Source organism: Scyliorhinus torazame, chromosome 6 (genome assembly GCF_047496885.1).
Source record: "Scyliorhinus torazame isolate Kashiwa2021f chromosome 6, sScyTor2.1, whole genome shotgun sequence".
Classification (NCBI taxonomy): Eukaryota; Metazoa; Chordata; class Chondrichthyes; order Carcharhiniformes; family Scyliorhinidae; genus Scyliorhinus; species Scyliorhinus torazame.
Genome location: NC_092712.1, coordinates 37,505,055 through 37,526,327, shown reverse-complemented (window position 1 = coordinate 37,526,327; position 21,273 = coordinate 37,505,055). Strand labels below are relative to the sequence as shown.

Genomic DNA, 21,273 nt, shown 5'->3' with positions numbered 1-21,273 from the left:
TTTGTTTTATTGTTACCAAAACATGTATGAGCTGCTAAAATAGAAAGAGGTGGTTGCTCGAGAGGAGATCTTTCCAGCCTATGAATTCGGAAGGAGCAAAATCCAGAGAATTAAATACTCCAGGGAGTGCTGGCAAATAATGAATTATTTTGTTAAATTTGAAATGTTTCCTCTCACCATCCTCCTGTGTAACTCAACGTTGTAAGGCCCATCTTTCGAATCTGTGGCATATAATCATTACACACCTAAGTGAAAGCGTGTTAATGAATTATTCTAATTGGGCCTCATTTAGATGTGCACATTAAGTTGATTACAAAATAGGCTTTGCCTCATTCAAATGCCATAAAGTTGAGTTATAGGAAAATCAGAGAGCTAAACCCAATTTCTGAACCGTTGGGCATTAAGGCATTTCAGATTGAATTGAGGCAGTAACTATTTGTGGTTATTGCCGATTAATCCTGCGCAGGGCCAGTAATTTGCAGCGGTAAGTGACTCATTGGTGTTTCCCGCTTCTTCAAAGCCTTCGATGTCTTTCAGGTGGGCGCTGGAGAAGGAAAGCGTGTGATGGAAGGGGATGGCTGTCACTTGCCCTAATTGTGCGCTGGCCTGATTCGTTTTCTTTCCCAAGGTTTTAATTTTGCGCCAGCATGTATTTTGAAGGGTTTAAATCAAAAGCAAATCGCGACGGTTCAGCTTTACACCATAACGGCCACTTGACCAATGACCTGAAGCAGCAGGAAGTCACTAACAATGTGGAATGTCAGAACTGAGTCAAGTTAGAATTGGTTTTATAAAAATCGCCATGACAGTTGACTAACCTTGGCCATCATTGCTGAAACAAAAATCAATCGACATTAAAGTTTAAGGCTTATAGGCTGCAGGGAACTATCACGGGGGAATAAATAGCCAGAATAGGATTGCCAAGGTGAAACTGCAGCAGGAAAACCACACAAAATATCTCACTGAAGATGAAGATTGCACAAGAGGTCAGTGCGAGTGTCAAAACGTAATAGCAATTGCTCACTACAATCTGCTCCTCAATTGAGTTGGCAACTCGGATAACTAGTTTTGCTAGCTTTTGTAGTCATATAGAAACAGCAAAATTATCTCTCAATGTTGCTGGTGGTTAGTCGGGGGGGGGTGCAGCACTTTAGACAAAATGCCACGTTGTACCAGGCCAAATACATTGAAAATGAATGAAATGAAAATCGCTTATTGTCACAAGTAGGCTTCAAATGAAGTTACTGTGAAAAGCCCCTGGTCGCCACATTCCAGCGCCTGTTCGGGGAGGCTGGTACGGGAATCGAACCGTGCTGCTGGCCTGCCTTGGCCTGCTTTAAAAGCCAGCGATTTAGCCCAGTGTGCTAAACCAGCCCCTGAGGTATTCTGCCACCACAGTGCATGGTCTTTCAAAGCTTTGATACATATGCTATTTTCTGTCAATTAAGAGCCGAGTCCTCTTAGACAGAGTCTCAGGTCAATTGGCGGTCAGTCTATCCTTCTCTATAGATTCATCACTGCAAGAGGCCTTAATCCCCACCGTGCCTGGGACGGTTTATTGAAAGAGCTATCCAGCTCGCCCCCAGTGCTCTGCAAACTTTTCCTTCTCAGCCATTTATCCAATTTCCTTTTGAAAGTTACTATTAATTCTGCATCCATTTCCCTTTCAGGCAGTGTACACTTGTGGACAGCTCAATTAAACTTCCCCTTAACCTTCTCTGCACTTAAGGAGAATAATATCGGCTTCTTCGATCTCCTGTTACCATTCGCATAAATCCCTTCCGCACCCTCCGACATCCTTTCCACAGTGAGGTGTTCCAGACAATACTCGAGTTGGGGCCTAAACTTGTGATTTGTAAAGATTTAGTTTAACTTTCCTACTCTTGCTGTCTGTGTGCAGAATTCTAACTGCCGATAGGTGGGGTGGGGTTGTGGGGTGGAGGTGTTAAAGTCCCCAAATACTGGGATGGGGTCAGGCGCCCGACTTCGTACTGTCGTGACACAGTTGTTAGCACTCTCTCTCTCCCCCAACGTTCCAGACTCAAATCTGGCTCGAGGGTTTCAGCGCGAAACCCCAGGCTGAGGGTGTGCTGCACTGTCAGAGGTGTCGTGTTATGTAATTTGGAATAACACAAGCTGCCACTTGATGCAGTTTTGAGTAAAAGATGCTCCAGACTTTGAATTGTGTTCAATGTGTTTTATTGAACTATTAGCACAGTTCTCGATGAGTTCGACCCTCGGCTAAACTAAATGTAGTAACTCAGTCTAACTGAACCAGCCTTGCTCTAAGCCACGTGCTGGGATGTGATGCTGAGGATACACCCTGTCTCACTCTGTAGATGTTGGTCTGTGGAAAGAGGCGGGGTGTGAGCGCCTCACCCCTTTTATAGTGAGATACCACCCCTGAGTGTCCTGACTTCTCATTGGTCATGTCCTATTCTATGTGTTCATTAGCTGCATGTTTGCATATCATGACATCTCCCCTTTTTTTAATGTTTTGTTGGCGTATGTGAATGTATTTACATGTGAATGAGTCTGTCTAACGTGACTGACGGAGGACAACAGAACAGAGAAAACAAAGCAAACGTTCACAAGTCCAGTCTCTGAGGCTTGTGCCTGATCCTGGTCGACCGCCGGAGAGGTAGCGGAGGAGACAATGGCGCCTTGACAGGCGGGATGGAAGCCTGACTGGTGGCCTCATACGAGGTATCAGGAGGTGGCAATTCAACATATGGAAATGGAGGAGAAAGTGGTTGCGGGCAGGAACCTTCGCACGATGGAGCCATCAGCCATACGTACAACATAAGAGCCTGTCGAACAACGACAGCCAGGGCAGATCACCCACCATTTGGTATCTTGATCCTGACAGTGTCTGCCGGGGATAGCACGGCCAGATCGGTGGCATGGGCACCATAGCCCTGCTTTGGATGGTCTCTGAGCTGCTGCATCTTCTGCAGCACCAGGAGGTGATCCAGGTTGGGCAGGTGTATGGCTGGAAGTGTCATCCGCAGGTCCCTGTTCATCAGGAGTTGAGCCGGCGACATGCCAGTGGACAATGGAGTCGCCCTGTACGCGAGCAGTGCAAGGTGTATATCGGAAGTAGAGTCCGCGGCCTTGCAGATGAGCTGTTTCACAGTGTGCACCCCTTTCTCGACTGTGCGGACTGGAGGTGACATGCTGGAAATTGTATGACCTTGCAAACGTGGACCATTCTCGACTGGTAAAGCACGGGCCATTGTCACTCATGACGGTGATTGGGATGCCATGCCTTGAGAACGTCTCCTGACAGGCTTTGATGACCGAGAGGTGGGGTCCGGGAGCTTCAGCACCTCAGGGTAATTCGAGAAATAGTCAATGATCAATACGTAGTCGCGACCATTCGCATGAAAGAGGTCGATGCCAACCTTGGACCATGGAGAGGTCACTATGTCATGCTGTTGGAGTGTCTCCTTGCTCTGCGTTGGCTGGAACCGCTGACAGGTAGTACAGTTCAGGACCATGTTCATGATGTCCTGGCTGATGCCGGGCCAGTAGACAGCTTGCCGGGCTCTGTGTCTCCACTTCTCGACGCCCAGGTGTCCCTCATGAATCTGGCGCAGCACCAAGCTCTGGAGACTGAGCGGAATGACAATCCCGACCAGCTTGAGGAGGATACCATCAATCACTCTGTCTGGTGTGCCGCCTTCCACTCAAAGGCAGTTGACGTTTTCACCAGGTTGCGTAGAGCCCTGGTGTGTGTGGCCATGTTTGGAATGAACTTGCCCAGAAAATCCAACCCAGCTAATTATTACCCTTCAGTCTGTTCTCAATCATCAGGAAAGTGATGAGGGGGTCAGCAACAGTGGTATCAAGCAGCACTTACTCAGCAATAACCTGCTCACGGACCTTCAGTTTGAGTTCAGCCAGGGTCAGTCAGCTCCTGCCCTCATTTCAGCCTTGGTTCAAACATGGACAAAAGAGCTGAATGCCAGAGGTGAGGTGAGAGTGACTGCCCTTGACACCAAGGCAGCATTTGACCGAGTATGGCATCAAGGAGCCCGAGCTAAACTGGAGTCAATGGGGATCAGGGGGAAAACTCTCCGCTGGTTGGAGTCATACCTCACACAAAGGAAGATGGTTGTGGTGTTTGGAGGTCAATCATCTCAGCTCCAGCACATCGCTGCAGGAGTTCCTCAGGATAGTGTCCTGGGCCCAACTATCTTCAGCTGCTTCATCAATGACCTCCCTTCCATCATAAGGTCAGAAGGGGGGATTGATGTGTTGGGTATGCTGGGTCTGCGAGGACTGCGTTTACCAGAGCAGTGAGAGAGACAGGCTACCAACACTTGTCGAAGTACAACTCTATTTTATTTAGCTATGAGCTGTTAAACATACTTGCACTGTGGGTTGACACTATGTTAGGTTGACTGGAGACCTGAGGCTAACCTGACCAGACTATACTGCCAGCACATGGTGGATGTTTGTGTTACTGATCACGGGCTCTGGCTGTCTCAGAGGCTGCATCCCGAATGAGCGGGAAAACTAGTGCCCTCTGGCTAGATAGTGGCCGTGTCCTGCCTGGTGATTGGCTGCTGTGTTCTGTGTGTTGATTGGTCTTTCAGTGTGTCAGTCAGTGTCTGTCTCTGCACCATCATATACGTGTGTGTATATTATGACAGGAATGTTTGCGGATGCCTGCACAATGTTCAGCACCATTCGCCACTCCTCAGATAATGAAGCAGTCCATGCCTAACTGCAGCAAGACCTGGACAATATCCAGACTTAGGCTGACAAATGACAAGTTACATTCCCACCACACAAGTGCCAGGCAATGACCATCTCTGACGAATGAGGATCTAACCATCGCCCCTTGACATTCAATGCCATTATCAACATCGAATCCACATCCTGGGGGTTACTATTGAGCAGAAACTGAACTGGACTAGCCACATAAATACTGTGACTACCAGAGCAGGTCAGAGGCTGGGAATCCTGCAGTGAGTAATTCAACTCCTGACCCCGCCCCCCCCCCCCCCCACACCCGCTCCCCCCCCCCCCCCCCCCCAAAAGCCTGTCCACATCTACAAAGCACAGATCAGGAGTGTGATGGAATACTCTCCACTTGCCTGGATGAATGCAGCTCGAACAACACTCAAGAAGCTCAACACCTTCCAGGACAAAGCAGCCCGCTTGATTGGTACCCCTTCCACAAACCTTCAAACTCTCCACCACCGACAACCAGTGGCAGCCGTGTGTACCATCTACAAGATGCCCTGAAGGAACCAAGGTGCCTGAGGCAGCAACTTCCAAACCCATGACCACCACCTTCTAGAAGGACAAGAGCAGCAGATACCTGGGAATCTCACTACCTGGAGATTCCCCTCCAAGTCACTCAATACCCTGGCTTGGAAATATATAATAATATAATAATCGCTTATTGTCACCGTTCCTTCACTGTCGCTGGGTCAAAAACCTGGAACTCCATCCCTGACAGCACAGTGGGAGTATGTACACCACATTGCCTGCAGCAGTTCAAGAAGGCAACTCACCACCAACTTCTTGAACGCAACTAGGGATGGATAATAAATTACTGACCGAGCCAGTGATCCACACATCCTCTAAATTAATATTTTAAATATTCTGAATGATACACTCCTTTAGCTATAAGCTGTATTACTCTCAAGAGTTGAGTTACAGAATTGTAATTGTTCCACCAGTAGTGGCCAGGCCATTGATGCTAAGGCCCTCCACCTCCATTCCCTCCTCAATGATGCTCCTTGAAACATAGCTCATTGGCCAAACGTCTGGTCAAGTGCCCTAATATCACCTTACGTGGCAAATTGCCAAGGTCTGCAATGCTCCTGTGAAGTGTCTTGGAAGGGGCTATATAAATAAAGGGTGTTGCTGTTAATTAAGCCAGGTTTCTATGACTTCGCCAATTCTGATATCGGAAAAGACATCGCAATGGCTAAACTCCTCCGAGCCTTGCAGGTGCTCAACTGCGACTGCCTGGAAGCTGTTGGTCCTTAGCGCAGTTCATTTGTCACCACTGGCTCTGATCTGAAGGGAGTCAGCAGTTCGGACTGAAGCCAGCTTTGATCCGGGTGAGTAACCTGGACACACTGCAGAATTGCCTTCAGAGAGCAGGTCTGATGAAAGCCATTGCACAGATCTACAGCAGCATATTGGTCAGCCGGGCACCAAGCACACGAGTCAGACACTATGCAAACTAGGCCGTGGGATTGGCTGCGTTGGGATGGCTGATTTCGGGACAGGTTTTGTGCGTTCCTCCAGGCACTCGTGAGCTGCAGGAGCCAGGAAATCTGGAGCCACGTCAGGTTTTTGCCAGCTCAGCAGTTTCAGTGGTTCAGCTCCGTCTCTGTGGTTGATGGGACTTTGGGGGGGGGGGGGGGGTGAACTGAGGTCAGGACAAACTAAAACTACTTCACCCAGCTGTCAATGCACGTTGGCAGCAGTGGAAGGGATTCTGTCATCGCTGCTGACACTGCTCAAATGGAGTCCTTGGTCAGCATCCTTGAAACTGGACCCCTTCCACCACGTGGGCATTTAATTTTTTTAATCCTTTCCTGGGCTGTGGAAGTCGCTGGCAAGGTCAACCTGCATCACCCTAATTGCCCTTGGGAAGGTCCTTCTTCCGCCCTCCTGCTTCAACATTTCTGAATGGTTTGGCGCAACTGAGTTAAGAGTCAACGACATTGCTGTGGATCTGGAGTCATCTGTAGGCCAGACCGGGTAAGGACGGAAGATTTCCATCCCTGAAGGACATTAATAATAATAATAATAATAATAATAATAATCGTTTACTGCCACAAGTAGGCTTCAATGAAGTTACAGTGAAAAGCCCCTAGTCGCCACAATCCGGCACCTGTTCGGGGAGGCCGGTACGGGAAATTGAACCCGCGCTGCTGGCCTTGTTCTGCATTACAAGCCAGCTGTTTAGCCCACTGTGCTAGACCAGCCCCTATTAGTGAGCCAGGTGGGTTCTTACAAACAATCAATGATAGTTTCATGGTTACTATGCTGAGACTAGCTTTGAATTCCAGCTTTAATTAATTAAATGCATTTATTGTTTGAATTCAAAATCCACCTGATGACATGGTGGGATTGGACCCCCTCCCAGGGTATTAGCCTCACTCTCTGTATTACTGGTCCGGTGAGATTACCACCTGGCCACTATCTTGGCAGTTGTAGCCCCTGTGCAAGATCAGCAGGTAAAGGTGCTGCTACTTATCAAGTTTCCTTCAACAAGACGTCCCCTCCCTTGCAACCTCCCTCAATGAGAGAGATGAGCGGCATTTCCCACAACAAGGTCAAGGAAGTCGCGGATTTTGAGTCTGCGACAAGAAAGGAACACCGATACATGCCCAAATCCGTGTCAGCGAGGAGTGCATTGTTCAGATATGAATTCCACACTTACTTCAAAAATAAATAAAAGCACAGATTGCACATAGTTGTGTAACACTAGAGCAGAGAAAGTTAAGGGGATATTTAATTGAGATGTTCAACATCATGAAGTGTTTGGTCAGGATAAATCTCCAGCTCCAATAAACCTGTTTGCTGAACAGTGGACATATATTCGAGAAGTTGGGCAAAATAAAATATAAAAGCCAAGGGGAGGAGAATTTTCTTTTCTACGCAGTGAACTATGGTCTGGAATGTGGGGCGGGATTCTGCGGGAATCGGCGGGGTGGGCAACTCCGGCCCGAAGGAGTGGCGTGAACCACTCCAGCGTCGGGCTGCTCCAACGGTGCAGGAAACCTCCGCACCTTCAGGGGCTAGGCCGGCGACGGAGTGGTTTGCGCCGCGCCAATCGGCGCGGAAGGGACTTGGTGCCACGCCAACTGGCGGCGAAGGGCCTCCGCCGGCTGGCGCGACTTGCCGCATGCGCGGGAGCACCAGCATGTGCTGCCGTCATCCCAGCGCATGCGCGGGGGGGGGTTCATCTCCGCGTCGGCTATCGCGGAGGACCACAGCAGCCGGCACAGAGGAATAGAGTGCCCCCACGGCACAGGCCCGCCCGCGGATCGGTGGGCCCCGATCGCGGGCCAGGCCCCTCCCAGGGCCAGATCCCCCCAGAGGACCCCGGAGGCTGCCCGCGCAGCCAGGTCCCGCCGGTAAGTACCTGTTGTAATTTACACCGGCAGGACCGGCCTAAAACGGGCGGCCACTCGGCCCATCGCGGGCTGGAGAATCGCCGGGAGGGGGGGGGGGGCGCTGCCAACGGCCCCCGACCCGCGCGATTCCCGTCCCCGCCAAATCCCCGGCGCCGGAGAATTCGGCAGCCGGCGGGGGCGGGATTCACGCCGCCCCCCGGGGATTCTCCCACCCGGCGGGGGGTCGGATAATCCCGCCCGTGTTGTCTGAAAGGCAGTGGAAGAAGATTCAATAGGAACTTCCAAAAGGAAGTTGAATTAGTAACTGAAAAATAGGAATATGGGGATAGAGCAGGGGAGAGGGACTAATTGGATAATTCTTTCAACGATCCAGCTCAGGCAGGATAGGCCGGCTGTCTCTGCTTTAACGTTCTGTGATTCAGCTTCTCGATGAGCATATCGTAAGTTTGATTGAAAACAACACCACCTATTTCTCAGGAAAATGGAAGCAAGGTAAAGCTGTAGGAGGCACAATGTTTTTGTGGCCAGAATGGTGGTGTTTTGTGTTTGTTTTTCCATATTGGTCAATACGTTATATTTCGGCAACCGTACACCATTCTCACCCCTCCTCTCCGACCCCTCTTCCGCACCCCTCACCTCCCCGAAGGATGATTGTACAGTGTGTGTCTGCTGTGGTTCAGTTGCCTCTAAGCCAGAATGTTCGACGTTCAAGTCCCACTGCAGGCCTTGGGCACAAACATTTGAGTAAGGCAGAGGTAAAGTCGCCACAGTCCCAGGTGACCGTAGGCCGCTTTCCCCTTGGAGGGGGGAGAGCTGACTGGTGGTGATTTAACCTGCGGATCACCGCACCTCAGGCGATACAGGGGTGGTGTGGTGATAATGTTACTGGCCTAGTAATCCACAGGCCCTGACTAATGTTCCAGGGAGGCAGCTGGTGGGATTTAAACGCAATTATTTAAAAATAAATCTGGAATGGGAAGTCTTGGGTTTGGTGACCACAAAACCGTTGTCATGAAAACCCATGTCCCTTCGGGCAGGAGGGAAATCTGCCATTCTAACCCGGTCTGGCCTACACGTGACTCCAGACCCACATCAATGTAGTTGACTCTTAACTGCCCCTGTTTTGAAGACGAGCAGGAAGGAGCTACCCCTGGTGTCCTGGTCAATATTTATCCTTCAGTCAACATCGCAAAAAAAAAAGATCGACTTCTCATTATCGCACTGCTTTTCCTGGGAGCAGCTGTTTCCAGATTCTCTGCTTTACGGTGACCACACTTCAGAAAGTATTTCATTGGCTGTAAAATGCTTTGCGACGTCTGCAAGGGCTGAGATAATTCCAAGTTTTATTTTTATTTTTAATAAATTATTCCCGCGGACGTTGTACTAAGATCAGTGAAACTGAAGTGCCACGTAGTTGGCAATCTTGCTTTCTTGAACATCAACCATTCTTGGGATGGTGGTGTCATTAGCAATGGCGACATGTCTTGCCAATCTTTTGCTTGTCCTTCAAGAAGGTGGTGATGAGTCTGCTGCTTGACTGGCTGAAATTCCTGTGGTGTGGCTCCCTCACCGTTGTTTTTTAAACCGCTCTCCAGTGTATAACTCACTGGTCCACTCAAGCACCCCCAGTTCCCCACACCCGAGGAACATAATTGTAGCTAATGGAATTCATCTATTGGCCAGAATATTGAATACAGGAGTTGGGACGTCTTGTTGAAGTTGTACAAGACATTGGTAAGACCACACATGGAATACTTTGTTCAGTTCTGGTCACCCTATTATAGAAAGGATATTGTTAAACTAGAAAGAGCGCAGAAGAGATTTACGAGGATGTTACCAGGACTTAGTAATAATAATAAGCGCATATTGTCACAAGTAGGCTTCAATGAAGTTACTGTGAAAAAACCCTCGTCGCCACATTCCGGCACTTATTCGGGGAGGCCGGTACGGGAATTGAACCCGCGCTGCTGGTCTTGTTCGGCATTACAAGCCAGCTATTTAGCCCACTGTGCTAAACCTGAGTTATAAGGAGAGGCTGGGACTTTTTTTCCTGGAGCGTAGGAGGCTTAGGGATGCTCTTATAGAGGTCTATAAAATAATGAGGAGCATAGATAAGGTAGATAGTCAACATCTTTTCCCAAAGGTAGAGGAGTCTAGAACTAGAGGACATATGTTTAAGGTGAGAGGGGAGGGATACAAAAGAGACCAGAGGGGAAATTGTTTTACACAGAGGGTGGTGAGCATCTGGAGCGAGCTGCCAGAGGCAGTGATAGAGGCAGGTACAGTTAGACAGTTACATGGGCAGGGTGGGTAGAGAGGGATATGGGCCAAATGAGGGGAAGTGGGACTAGCTTAGTGATAGAAACTGGGTGGCATGGACAAGCTGGGCCGAAGGGCCTGTTTCCATTCGGTAAACATCTATGACTCTATCATGGGGACACCATTTGCAAGGGTGGCACGGTGGCACAGTGGTTAGCACTGCTGCTTCACAGCACCAAGGGCTCGGTTCGGTCCCATCCCCGGGTCAATGTCCGTGTGGAGTTTGCACGTTCTCCCCATGTCTGCTTGGGCCTCACCCCTGTCATAATATCCACTCATGTATATAATGAGATGCAGACAGGCTGTGATTGACACACAGGATGACCAGTAAGCACACAACACAGTGCAGCCAATCACCAGGCAGGACACTACCACTATAAAGCCAGAGGGCACTAGGTTTCCCGCTCTCTCGGGACCCAGCCACTGAGACAGTCAGAGTCCATGAGCGAGCAAGTGCAAACACCATGTGGTAGCTAGTAAGTCTGGTCAGGCTACTACAAGGCCCCCAGTCAGTTCAGTATAGTGTCGACCCACAGCTGAATATGTATATCAGTTCTATCGTTGAATAAAGCAGTGTTGGATCTTCTCCAGGGTTAGACGTCTGTTTCTAGCTTCCAGCACACAACCAGTTGTCACCCTTATGGCGGGTAAGCACAGGGCCCACCCAGTGAGGAGACCCACAGTAGAGCATACTGGGGGAAACAGGACAGGGGCCACAGAGCCTGTCACTAACACCGGTTGCGGCAGTCACCAGTATCCCTGTTGATACGAATGGGGGCTCCCCACATCACAGGCCCATTGCCACTCATTGATGGGGACCGGGGTGCAGTGCGGACTACATCATCTCAAAGGGGCCATGGTAGGGGCAGGGGTGGGGGGGCAGTATAATTTAGGGTTACCATGTACCCTGGTGGCATTGGATGGTCAAGGGAATCTGCATCTTGCTGGCATTCTGAGTCTCTCCCCTTCCTCCCACAGAGACATGGATTGCAGACTACAACCAAAGATGTTCACTATCTACATGCAGCCGTTGTGGATGCACGGAGTCTGGAGGGCCAGGGCCAGTTCAAGGAAGACCCTGCACCAGAGGAGCCTGCCCCAGAAGAGGAGGGGCCAGCCAGTGAGATTCAAGTTCTGGCCATCCACCAGGTCGAGGAGGTGCAAACATGTATACCGTTAGCGCCTGTCTTCGAGGGGCTGCCGGACCGCGTGTGCTGCGCCAGACTCTGATTCACCAGGGGGACTGTGCACCACTTGTGTCAGATGGCGGTGCACCTGGCACAGCAGGGGTTTGGAGGAGGACACCTGCTCCTGGTGGCCGTCAAGGTGACCGTCACCTGGAGCTTTTATGCTTCTGGGTCATTCCAGGGCACGAGCAGGGACCTGCCTGTGATCTCTCAGACAGATGCATCCACACTGTCACGGATGCCCTATGCACTGGGCACCAAACTACATCACCTTCAATCTGGACCAGATCCAACAGGATGCCCGGGCATAAGGATTTGCTGCCATCACTGGCATGCCCCAGGACCAGGGGGGTGATCAATGGTATGCAATTCACCTTCCGAACACCGATTTGACATGGGGTGCCCTTCATCAATTGGGAGGGCTTCCACTCCATGATTGGGTGGTTGATGTGTGACCACCCTGACACAGAGGTTGCAGGCAGATCAGACTGGTGATGCAAACGTGTTCAATGGTGAATATTTACAACTTACCATCTACTCTTTACTACACCCGGGCCAATTTAAGTATCTTTCTACTCTTTCGTGGCCTATCGCTTCTTCTAAGTGTTACCCCAGACAGCACATCAGAAGTGGAGGTGGCCTGCTGCTTGTCTTGCCCTCTGATGCCCTTGGCAGTCGTCCACTGGAGGGCCTGGCCTGGTCGAGCCTGGCCGACATTTGGGTATCACAGGTGATGACGTGTCGGCCTGTTCTCCCCATTGCCCAGCAGATGCGCCTTTGTCAGGTGGGGGGGATTTGGAAGGGCTGAAGTGTTCCAGCCTCTCCCCTGCGGGCCCTGGGGCTACTCCATGAGGTTGGAGTGAGCGCCAGAGGTGGCACCACTACCTGGCACTGCCAGTCCTGGAGGCCCGCCCTCGTCTGAACTACGGTGTTGGTGCCCTCAGCCATGGCACGCTGAGACTGGGATATGTCCCTCAGTGAGTGAGCCATGTCCCTCACTGTCTGGTCATGCCCCTCTGCGACTGGCTAAGGTCAGTCAGAGTCAATGCTCTCAGTCATAACCCATTGTGAATGAGCCAAGCTCTGGAGCACCACAACAATGTTCATCTGTACCCGGGATATGACCTCCTGTGACTGGGCTCTCCTGTCCTGGGTCTCAGCCATGGACAGCACAATGTGCCCAGAGCCTAGGACGTTCTGACACATGGCCCTGACAATTCGGTCAATGTCAGCATCCAGGTACTGTGGGGCTGGTCTTCTGGCCGCCACCTTCTTGGCTGGAATGGCGGTCAGCGCTGAGTGGAGTGGTTAAAAGCTGCCCCAGCCTGTCAGGCTCTGAACGTGAACCCCGACCCCCACGAATCAGACGCCAGCCGGGCCGGGATTCGGGCTGGCTGCGTGTGGGCTACATGCTCGCCTCTTTGCTTGACATGACTTCCTCCTCACCGGCGCTCCAAGCAGCAGGCCACAGTTAGCGTGATTCTCCTCCGGCTACACCACAGCAATGTGGTTGCTGTGGGCAATAACTGCTGGCACAGCCAGTGACGTCCACGTCCAATCAACGAATACCGAAAGAAAATGTCACCGTCAAGTTCTTTCAGAATAGTTTTCATTGCTGGTGTGTATAAATGAGGTGCTGGAAAATACCATATCAGGGAAGCACTTTCTGTCTCCTCAGGCGCACATTCTGGTGCTCTGACACTATGTTGAAGAAGAAGTGCGAAGTTCTCCCTGCTCTCCTCACAAGTAGTTATCCTTCAACCAACATCACTGACCACTATCTGGCAATTGTCGCATTGCTGTTGTGGGATCTTGCTGTGCTCAAATTGGCTGGCGACTTTCCACGTCAAAGCTGCCCCTTCCCTTTGAAAGTACTTTGTTGGCTGTGAGTTGCTTTGCGATTTTCTGGGGTTTTGAAAGGCGCGATACAAATTCGAATCATTATTTTTGATCTTTAACGATTATCATAGATTATCATGAAATTTACAGTGCAGAAGGAGGCCATTCGGCCCATCAAGTCTGCACCGGCTCTTGGAAAGAGCACCCTACCCAAGGTCAACACCTCCACCCTATCCCCATAACCCAGTAACCCCACCCAACACGAAGGGCAATTTTGGACACTAAGGGCAATTTAGAATAGCCAATCCACCCAACCTGCACATCTTTGGACTGTGGGAGGAAACCGGAGCACCCGGAGGAAACCCACGCACACACGGGGAGGATGTGCAGACTCCGCACGGACAGTGACCCAAGCCGGAATCGAACTTGGGACCCTGGAGCTGTGAAGCAATTGTGCTATCCACAATGCTACCGTGCTGCCCATAAAGATGAATGCTACTGCAGAAGTACTTTCAAAACAAGCCTGAATTCATTCTAATAACTTGTCTGGGACCTAGAAACGGAGTGAAATACTCTCAAATGGAAACATTGCTGCACCCTCAAGTTTTCTTGACTCAACGCCGCACTTTTTAAAAGATTGTTAAAAAAGGCTCGTTTAAACTCAACTTTTGAAATCGTGCCCTACCTACGCAACTCTGGGTCATTAATGTTGATCAAGAGAAGAAGGGGTCCTAATAATGATGAACCCCGCTATATACATTCCTCCAGTCTGAAAAAGAACCATTCCCCACTATTTCCAGCAATTCAGTCAACTTCCTGTCGATGCTGACCCTGTCCCACTTATTCCATGACTTCAACTTTGTTGACCAGTCAATTATTTGGGATTTTATCAAACACCCATTGGAAGTCCATGCACATCACATCAAGAACATTACCCTCATCAACCCTCTCTCTTATCTCATTGAAAAATGCAATCAAATGAGTTAAATATGAATGAACAAATCCCATAACAAATTCATGCTGGCTTTCCTCAAGTAATGATAATAATAATCGCTTATTGTCACAAGTAGGCTTCAATGAAGTTACTGTGAAAAGCCCCTAGTCGCCACATTCCGGCGCCTGTTCAGGGAGGCTGATACGGGAATTGAACCCGCGCTGCTTGCATTGTTCTCCATTACAAGTCAGCTGTTTAGCCCACTGTGCGAAACCAGCCCTTTGTTTACTCCACATGTGTCTAAGTAACTGTTATCCCAATTATTGTTTCCATAAGATTTCCTCCCAACGAGGTTAATCTGATTGGCCTGCCGTTGCCTGGGTTATCCTTGCTTCCTTTTAAAACAAGGGTCTAATGCTCTGGCATCACCCATGTACCTGAAGAGAATAGGAAGAACATGGTCAATGCTTCTGCAATTTCTACCCTTACTTCCTGCAACACCCTCATCCGGTGGGAGGTAACTTGTCAATTTAAAGTACAGCTGGGCTTTCCAATTCCAATTCTCTTCCTACACATAGTGGTGCGCAATGCAGGCTTTTCTCTGTTTCCATAGCAAGTTATTTTTGGGACAGGTTGCTAGCCTGTCAACAGGGGCTTATAGCTTGAGTGGTGCCACCCCATATCAAGTGTGGCTGACCTGGTGCCTCTCCCGCTCTTACCACCAGACATTGGCGTGTTTGGAAGGTTTTGCAGGTCGACACACTCAACCGGTTTGACCACGTTATGAATGCACCTTCCTCGGCCATCAAGGAAGTCCTGGGTTGGGAGCCGAACCCCCAGCTTCTGACTCGGAGGCAGGAACGCTACCCATTGCACCATAAGACCTCCGAGGGGCTTTCTAACACCTCCTCTTTAACAGTGATGAATAAGGGAATGTAGCGAGGGAGAGGGTTCAAAATGGTGACCAGGACATTTGTGGACCTGCCGTCCTTCATTTGTTGCTTTGATTTTCTCCGACGATTTTTCTTTTTTACTCGACAGTTCCTGGCCCGCGGATTAATTCGACAAAATGACGCAGAGGCCGAGTCTTCAAACACAGAAAGCTCCATTTGCAAATTTCAACTGCAGCCAAGGTTAAGGCGGCGAAGCGGTTGTTAGGGACGAACAAGGACACTTCGTAGTAGAATCGGACTTCAAATGATTCCCGTCACTGATTTGACATCCACGTACCATTGAATTATTGCTGCCATCTGTGTAGTGGGTGGGTGGTGGGTGGCAGAGCACAGCGGAGGAATCGTCAATGTCCCTTTAAATTGAATGAAATGTTAAGAAATCTGTGCCTTGAGCAGCCAAGTGATCATCTCCCATTCAGTTTCGTCTAACGTGTTGTTCTGAGCTGCTGCACAGTTAGTTCTTCTTTCTATTATCGGCTGCAGATCCACCCCCACATCTTCAGCCAGAAGGAGTTTATAATTGTGATCAGCCGTTCTTTGCTAACGACAGGTTTTGTGCTTTGTGCGGCAGCCCCAGTGATCTTTAGAATTTCTTGTAAAGAAAACAGATAAAAGTTGGAAACACTCGGCATGTTGAAGAGGCATGTTGGATAGGCCAATGGTGCTTAAAAGTTGACAAGACACCGGGACCGTATGAGATCCATCCAAGGCTACTGAGGGAAGTTGAGAGTGGAAATTGTAGAGGCACTAGCCATCATTTCCCAGTCTTCCTTAGACTCCGAGGTGGTCCCAGAGGACTGTGCAGGGATTCAGGAGGAGCATCTGAGTACAGGAGTAGTGAAGTCTTGCTTCAATTGTATAGGAGCTTTGGTTTGACCACACCTGGAGCACTGTGTGCATTTTGGTCCCCTTACCTCAAAAGGTAGTATTGCCATAGAGGGAGTGTGACGAAGGTTCACCAGACTTGTTCCAGGGATTGCAGGACGCTCTTATATAAAGAGGTTGGGCAAACTGGGCTTGTATTTTCTCGAATGTCGAAGAATGAGAGGTCATCTCATTGAATCCTACTATAGTGGCTCGAGACATACTAGAGGCTTCCTGTGGTAAACAAAATTGATGCAAGGCAAAGGCAGTTAGATAACAGGCACGGAACACGATACAACAGGTCTTCATGCTCCACCTCTTGGTCCACACTGCCCTGGGTACGGGACACGATACAACAGGTCTTCATACTCCACCTCTTGGTCCACACTGCCCTGGGTACGGGACACGATACAACAGGTCTTCATACTCCACCTCTTGGTCCACACTGCCCTGGGTCCTGCTCCCAAGACCCCGTGCAAACTCCCCATTGGCCGTGCTTCATGCGCTCCTGCACGATTGGCCCCGAGCCAGTCACATGGTCTGTGGTGCCTGCCCCTTTAATGGGGCCACACTACCACATCCTGCCTCCCTTAAGTCCCTTAACACACGACCCAAAACTATGTACAAAAGTTACGATGGTTAACAGGGACAATCAAGGCAAGAGAGTCCATCAAAAGATCAATGGGTCTGGAGACCACCGGGCCTCCTAGACATGACGTTCGTGGCCCAGCCACAGGCTCGGCATTTCTTGGGCAATCGAGTGGTCCACAGTCAGTTCCACCTCAGGAGGGACCACATTGATGGCAGGTGAACAAGGCTTACCAGCCTCGACAGGCACAGCAGGTTGAACAGAACTGGGAATCTCTGGCTCCCCTTGGCCAGGCTTAGTTACAAGAGTGTTTCCAATACTCGCTGGACCTGTCGACTCTACATCAGGGGCCACCTCTCCTTGACTTCTCAGGTGGACCGAGTGCTTTCTGAAGGTCTTCCCATTAACAGCGACCACATAAGACACCGACTCTGACTGGGCCACAACCCGCCCTTCTAACCAAGGCCAACTCAGCAGCAAACCTTCAGACCAAAACCTGGGTCTCGGACCCGGAACTACCTGTCACCCCTCTGCTCTGACCCGCTGGCTCTTCTGGGAGGCCCAATGTGCCTCTACCCTCCCTGACAAGTTTGGAAATACAAGATCCAATCAGTTTCCCAATCGACGGTCCATGAGCAGCTCAGCTGGTGTTGACCCCTGTGGTTGAATGAGGGGCTGGGTTGTGCAACAGAAAATTAGCCCACCTCTTGTGAAATGTTTTTTCGGATTGCTTTTTTATGGCATCCTTGAAAGTTTGAACGGCCTCTCAGCCAGACCATCTGACCCTGGGTGGCAGGGAGCTATCCTCGGCTGCCATATGCCATTTGCTGTCACATAATGCTGGAAATCACCGATGAAATGGGTGCCATTGTCTGAAACAATTTACTCAGGAAGCCCATCAATGGCAAACACTCATCACAGGGCATCTCCCATGGCCGCCAAGGTAGTGGTCCCATCCCGTCAACTGTCAGCCACTTCAAGTAGGCATCCACCCGCACCAAAATCATCTTGCCCAGGAACGGGCACACATAATCAACGTGGACCTTGGTGAGAGATTGCAGAGCTCTGAGGTGCAGAGGGATCTGGGTGTGCTAGTGCATCAATCACAAATTCAAAGGGGTATAGCTCAGTGGCAGAGCATTTGACTGCTGATCAAGAGGACACTGGTTCAAATCCGAGTGCCCCCTTGGTAACATTTTATGGGCAGCACGGAAGCACAGTGGTTAGCACTGCTGTTCACAGCACCAGGGTCCCAGGTTCGATTCCCGGCTTGGGCCACTGTCTGTGCGGAGTCTGCACGTTCACCCCGTGTCTGCGTGGGTTTCCTCCGGGTGCTCCGGTTTCCTCCCACAAGCCCCGAAAGATGTGTTTGTTAAGTGAATTGGACATTCTGAATTCTCCCTCCGTGTACCCGAACAGGCGTCGGAGTATGGCGACTCGGGGATTTTCACAGTAACTTCATTGCAGTGTTAATGTAAGCCTACTTGTGACAATAAAGGTTATTATTACAAATGGCAAGTATACAGGTACAGCAAGTAATTCGGAAAGGTAATGGACTCTAGAGTACTGTGCACAGTGATGGTCTTATTTAAGAAAGTATGTAAATGCATTGGAAGCAGTTCAGCGAAGGTTTGCTCGACTAATACTTGGAATGGGGGGGTTGTCTTATGAGGAATGGTTGGACAGGCTAGGTTTGTATCGCTGGAGTTTAGAAGAGTGAGAGACAACTTGATGGAAACATATCGGGCGGGATTCTCCGCGAACCGGCAGGGCGAGCCACTCCGGCGCCGAGGAGTGGCGTGAACCACTCCGGCCTCGGCCGCCCGGACGGTGCGGAATCCTCCATGCCTTCAGGGACTAGGCCGGCGCCGGAGTATTTGGCAGCCGGCGGGGGTGGGATTCGCGCCGCCCCCCCCCGGCGATTGTGCGACCCGGCGGGGGTCGGAGAATCCCGCCCATCAGATCCTGAGATGTCATGTCAGGGTGGATGTGGAGACGATGCTTCCTCTTGTGGCAGAATCTAGAACGAGGCATCACTGTTTAGAAATAAGGGGTCGTTCATTTAAGACACGTGTGAGGAGAATGTTTACTCTCTCAGAGAGTGTAAGTCTTTGGAACTCTCCTGCTCAAAACGTGGTGGAAGCAGAATCTTTCAATATTTTAAAGGAGGAGGAGGATAGATTCTTGATTAACAAGGGTGTGAAAAGTTATCAGTGATAGGTGGGAATGTGGGATTGAGGTTACTATCACATCAGCCATGATATTATTGAACAGCGGAGCAGGCTCGAGGGGCCGAGTGGCCTACTCCTGCTCCTAATTTGTACATTAAAAAAAAACACTGCTTTAAAACTCACCTGGGCAATGCACCTGCTGGCTCAAACAGAGGAAGCAGCACCTGTCAATTCCTGGAAAAAGAAAGCCAGTCATCTATTTAAACCCCCTCAGATCTTTGATCTGCAAACTATTCATTCAGTTCTCTTTAATATTGATTTTACTAGGCCGAGATTGACAGCTTCAACAACCCCCCAGCCCAGCATTGTTCCATTCATCTTCCTTCACCTTGAGTGGCTTTGAAGTAGTCAGCTCCTGGTGCACATCAAATAGTGTTAAATAGTGCTTTCTGTTAGTTTCACTGCTGCCTATGATTCAATATCCAGATTCTATGATTCCACTTCAAAGTCACTCAAGCATGAAGGGAGATTAATGTTCTCTTTCCAGGAATTGACAGGTGCTGCTCCTCTGCCTGAGCCAGCAGGTGTATTGTCCAGGTGATTTTAAAGCAGTGATTCCCCCCCCCGCCCCCCCCCCCCCCCCCCCCCCCGCCTCTGTCTGAACTGCTGTCTAGCTTCCAGACTGGGGGTCGCCATTCCGGGGGGATTCCAGACAGGGGTCTCTCTTCTGGGGGATTCCAAGCATGGGTCTCCTGGGGGGGGGTCGGGTCTCTTTAATTAGGAGGTCTCTGGTGGGGGTGGTGATCGGTTCACCCCCCCCATACTCGGGGGAGGAGGGTGGTGACCGAGAAAGTCCTGAGGGGGGGTGCATAATTGTGATGTGGGGGGGTGCATAATTGTGATGTGGGGGTGGCCAGCCACGAGACCTTGCTACTGGGATGCCTGCTCAATATGGATTAGATTAGATTTGTTTATTGTCACGTGTACTGTGGTACAGTACAAAGTATTGTCCTGCGAGCAGATCAAACAGATCATTTAGTACATGAAAAGAAAAGAAAAAGAAAATACATAATAGGGCAGCACAAATGGCGGCCTGATAGTGGGATTCCCTCGGGAATCCCTCACAATCCTTACCATGAAAACATTTACATGGCTAATGATTGGGAAGCACTCCCAGCGTGAGCGCAAACCAGGTGCAATTCAGCTCCAGCGGCAAAACAACGGAGAATCCTGTCCACTGTCTCCTTGAAGAACAAAAAGAAATTGCAGCCAATTCGGAAAAACTCCAGGAGGTTCCTCTCCAACTCCCCGAAGTATCATGTGAGCTTCAGGAGACCCCAGTTGTTCAGAGTGCTGTTATGTGTCCAAGTTTACAGAACCCCAAAGTGTTTCATGGAGTTCAACCGACCCACAACTTTTAATAGATTGTGGTGTGGGAAGCACACGACGTACTCTCCAGGTGCGATACAGCAGAAATGGACAAGTGGTTTTTCAAACAAAACAATGTTTATTCTATGAACTCAAGTTAACCCTTTTAAAACAAACATTAAATATCTTAACACCCATTACTTCAAAGATAACCCCAAAAGACTACAACACTAAATAATCTATGATCTATGAATCCTCCAAACTGTTCCTTTAAACATCCAAAAGACTTCAAACCTTCAAAAATAGGAGTACATTAGGTTACATTCAATATATTTATAGTCTTTGGATTGCAGAAATCAACAGACTATCTCTGCGTTTCTTCCTGCAGCTCACAGCAAAACACGCAGACACTCCCAGCTGCCTTCTCAAACTGAAACTCAAAAAGCAGAAGTGAGCTCAGCTCCCCCCCCCCACCCCCACTCTGACATCACTTCAGTAATATGATCAGCTCCATTTCTTAAAGGAACATTGCTTAACCATCCATTTTTTATAGGTACTCTCACATGACACCTCCCCCCAAGAAAAAAAATAAACGATCAACTTCAAGATGGTTTCATTTTTCACCTTTGCACCATCAATTAAGAACTGCACACAGTAAAAACACTTTACCGGTTCAAAAAAAAACAACTCCCGCAAACAGGTATAATAATATAGTCCATTTTTTTTCGTTCTTCTTCCCCCATCCGAAATCCTTCTCGATTGACAGTCCCTTTGAACAAGAAAGTCTCTGCACGATCCATCCATTCCTCTACGCCTTGGCATTTCTCTTTAAAGTTAGATACTTCAGTTCAATCTGATCACAGAGTCTCTTGCAATTCTGCAATACAGGAGCATCGGTTACCACAGCTTTCAGGCAGTCAAATGCATGTTGAAAC

The 21,273-nt window shown here is 49.6% G+C and overlaps 1 protein-coding gene, 1 long non-coding RNA gene and 1 other non-coding gene across 5 annotated transcripts in view; 1 reads left to right on the top strand and 2 right to left on the bottom strand.

The window, feature by feature from the left end:
- LOC140424755 (activin receptor type-2B) overlaps positions 1-21,273 on the bottom strand; it is a 771,495-nt gene that overhangs the window by 314,172 nt on the left and 436,050 nt on the right. The window lies entirely within an intron of this gene.
- trnas-gcu (transfer RNA serine (anticodon GCU)) lies at positions 17,915-17,986 on the top strand. Its single transcript has one exon. It is a non-coding gene; the product is annotated as a tRNA-Ser (tRNA).
- Positions 20,820-21,273, bottom strand: part of LOC140425696 (uncharacterized) — a 29,023-nt gene continuing 28,569 nt past the window's right edge. For both annotated transcript variants that reach the window (XR_011947925.1, XR_011947926.1), the window contains exon 3: positions 20,820-21,215. This is a non-coding gene — a long non-coding RNA (uncharacterized lncRNA). The remainder of the gene's footprint in view (positions 21,216-21,273) is intronic.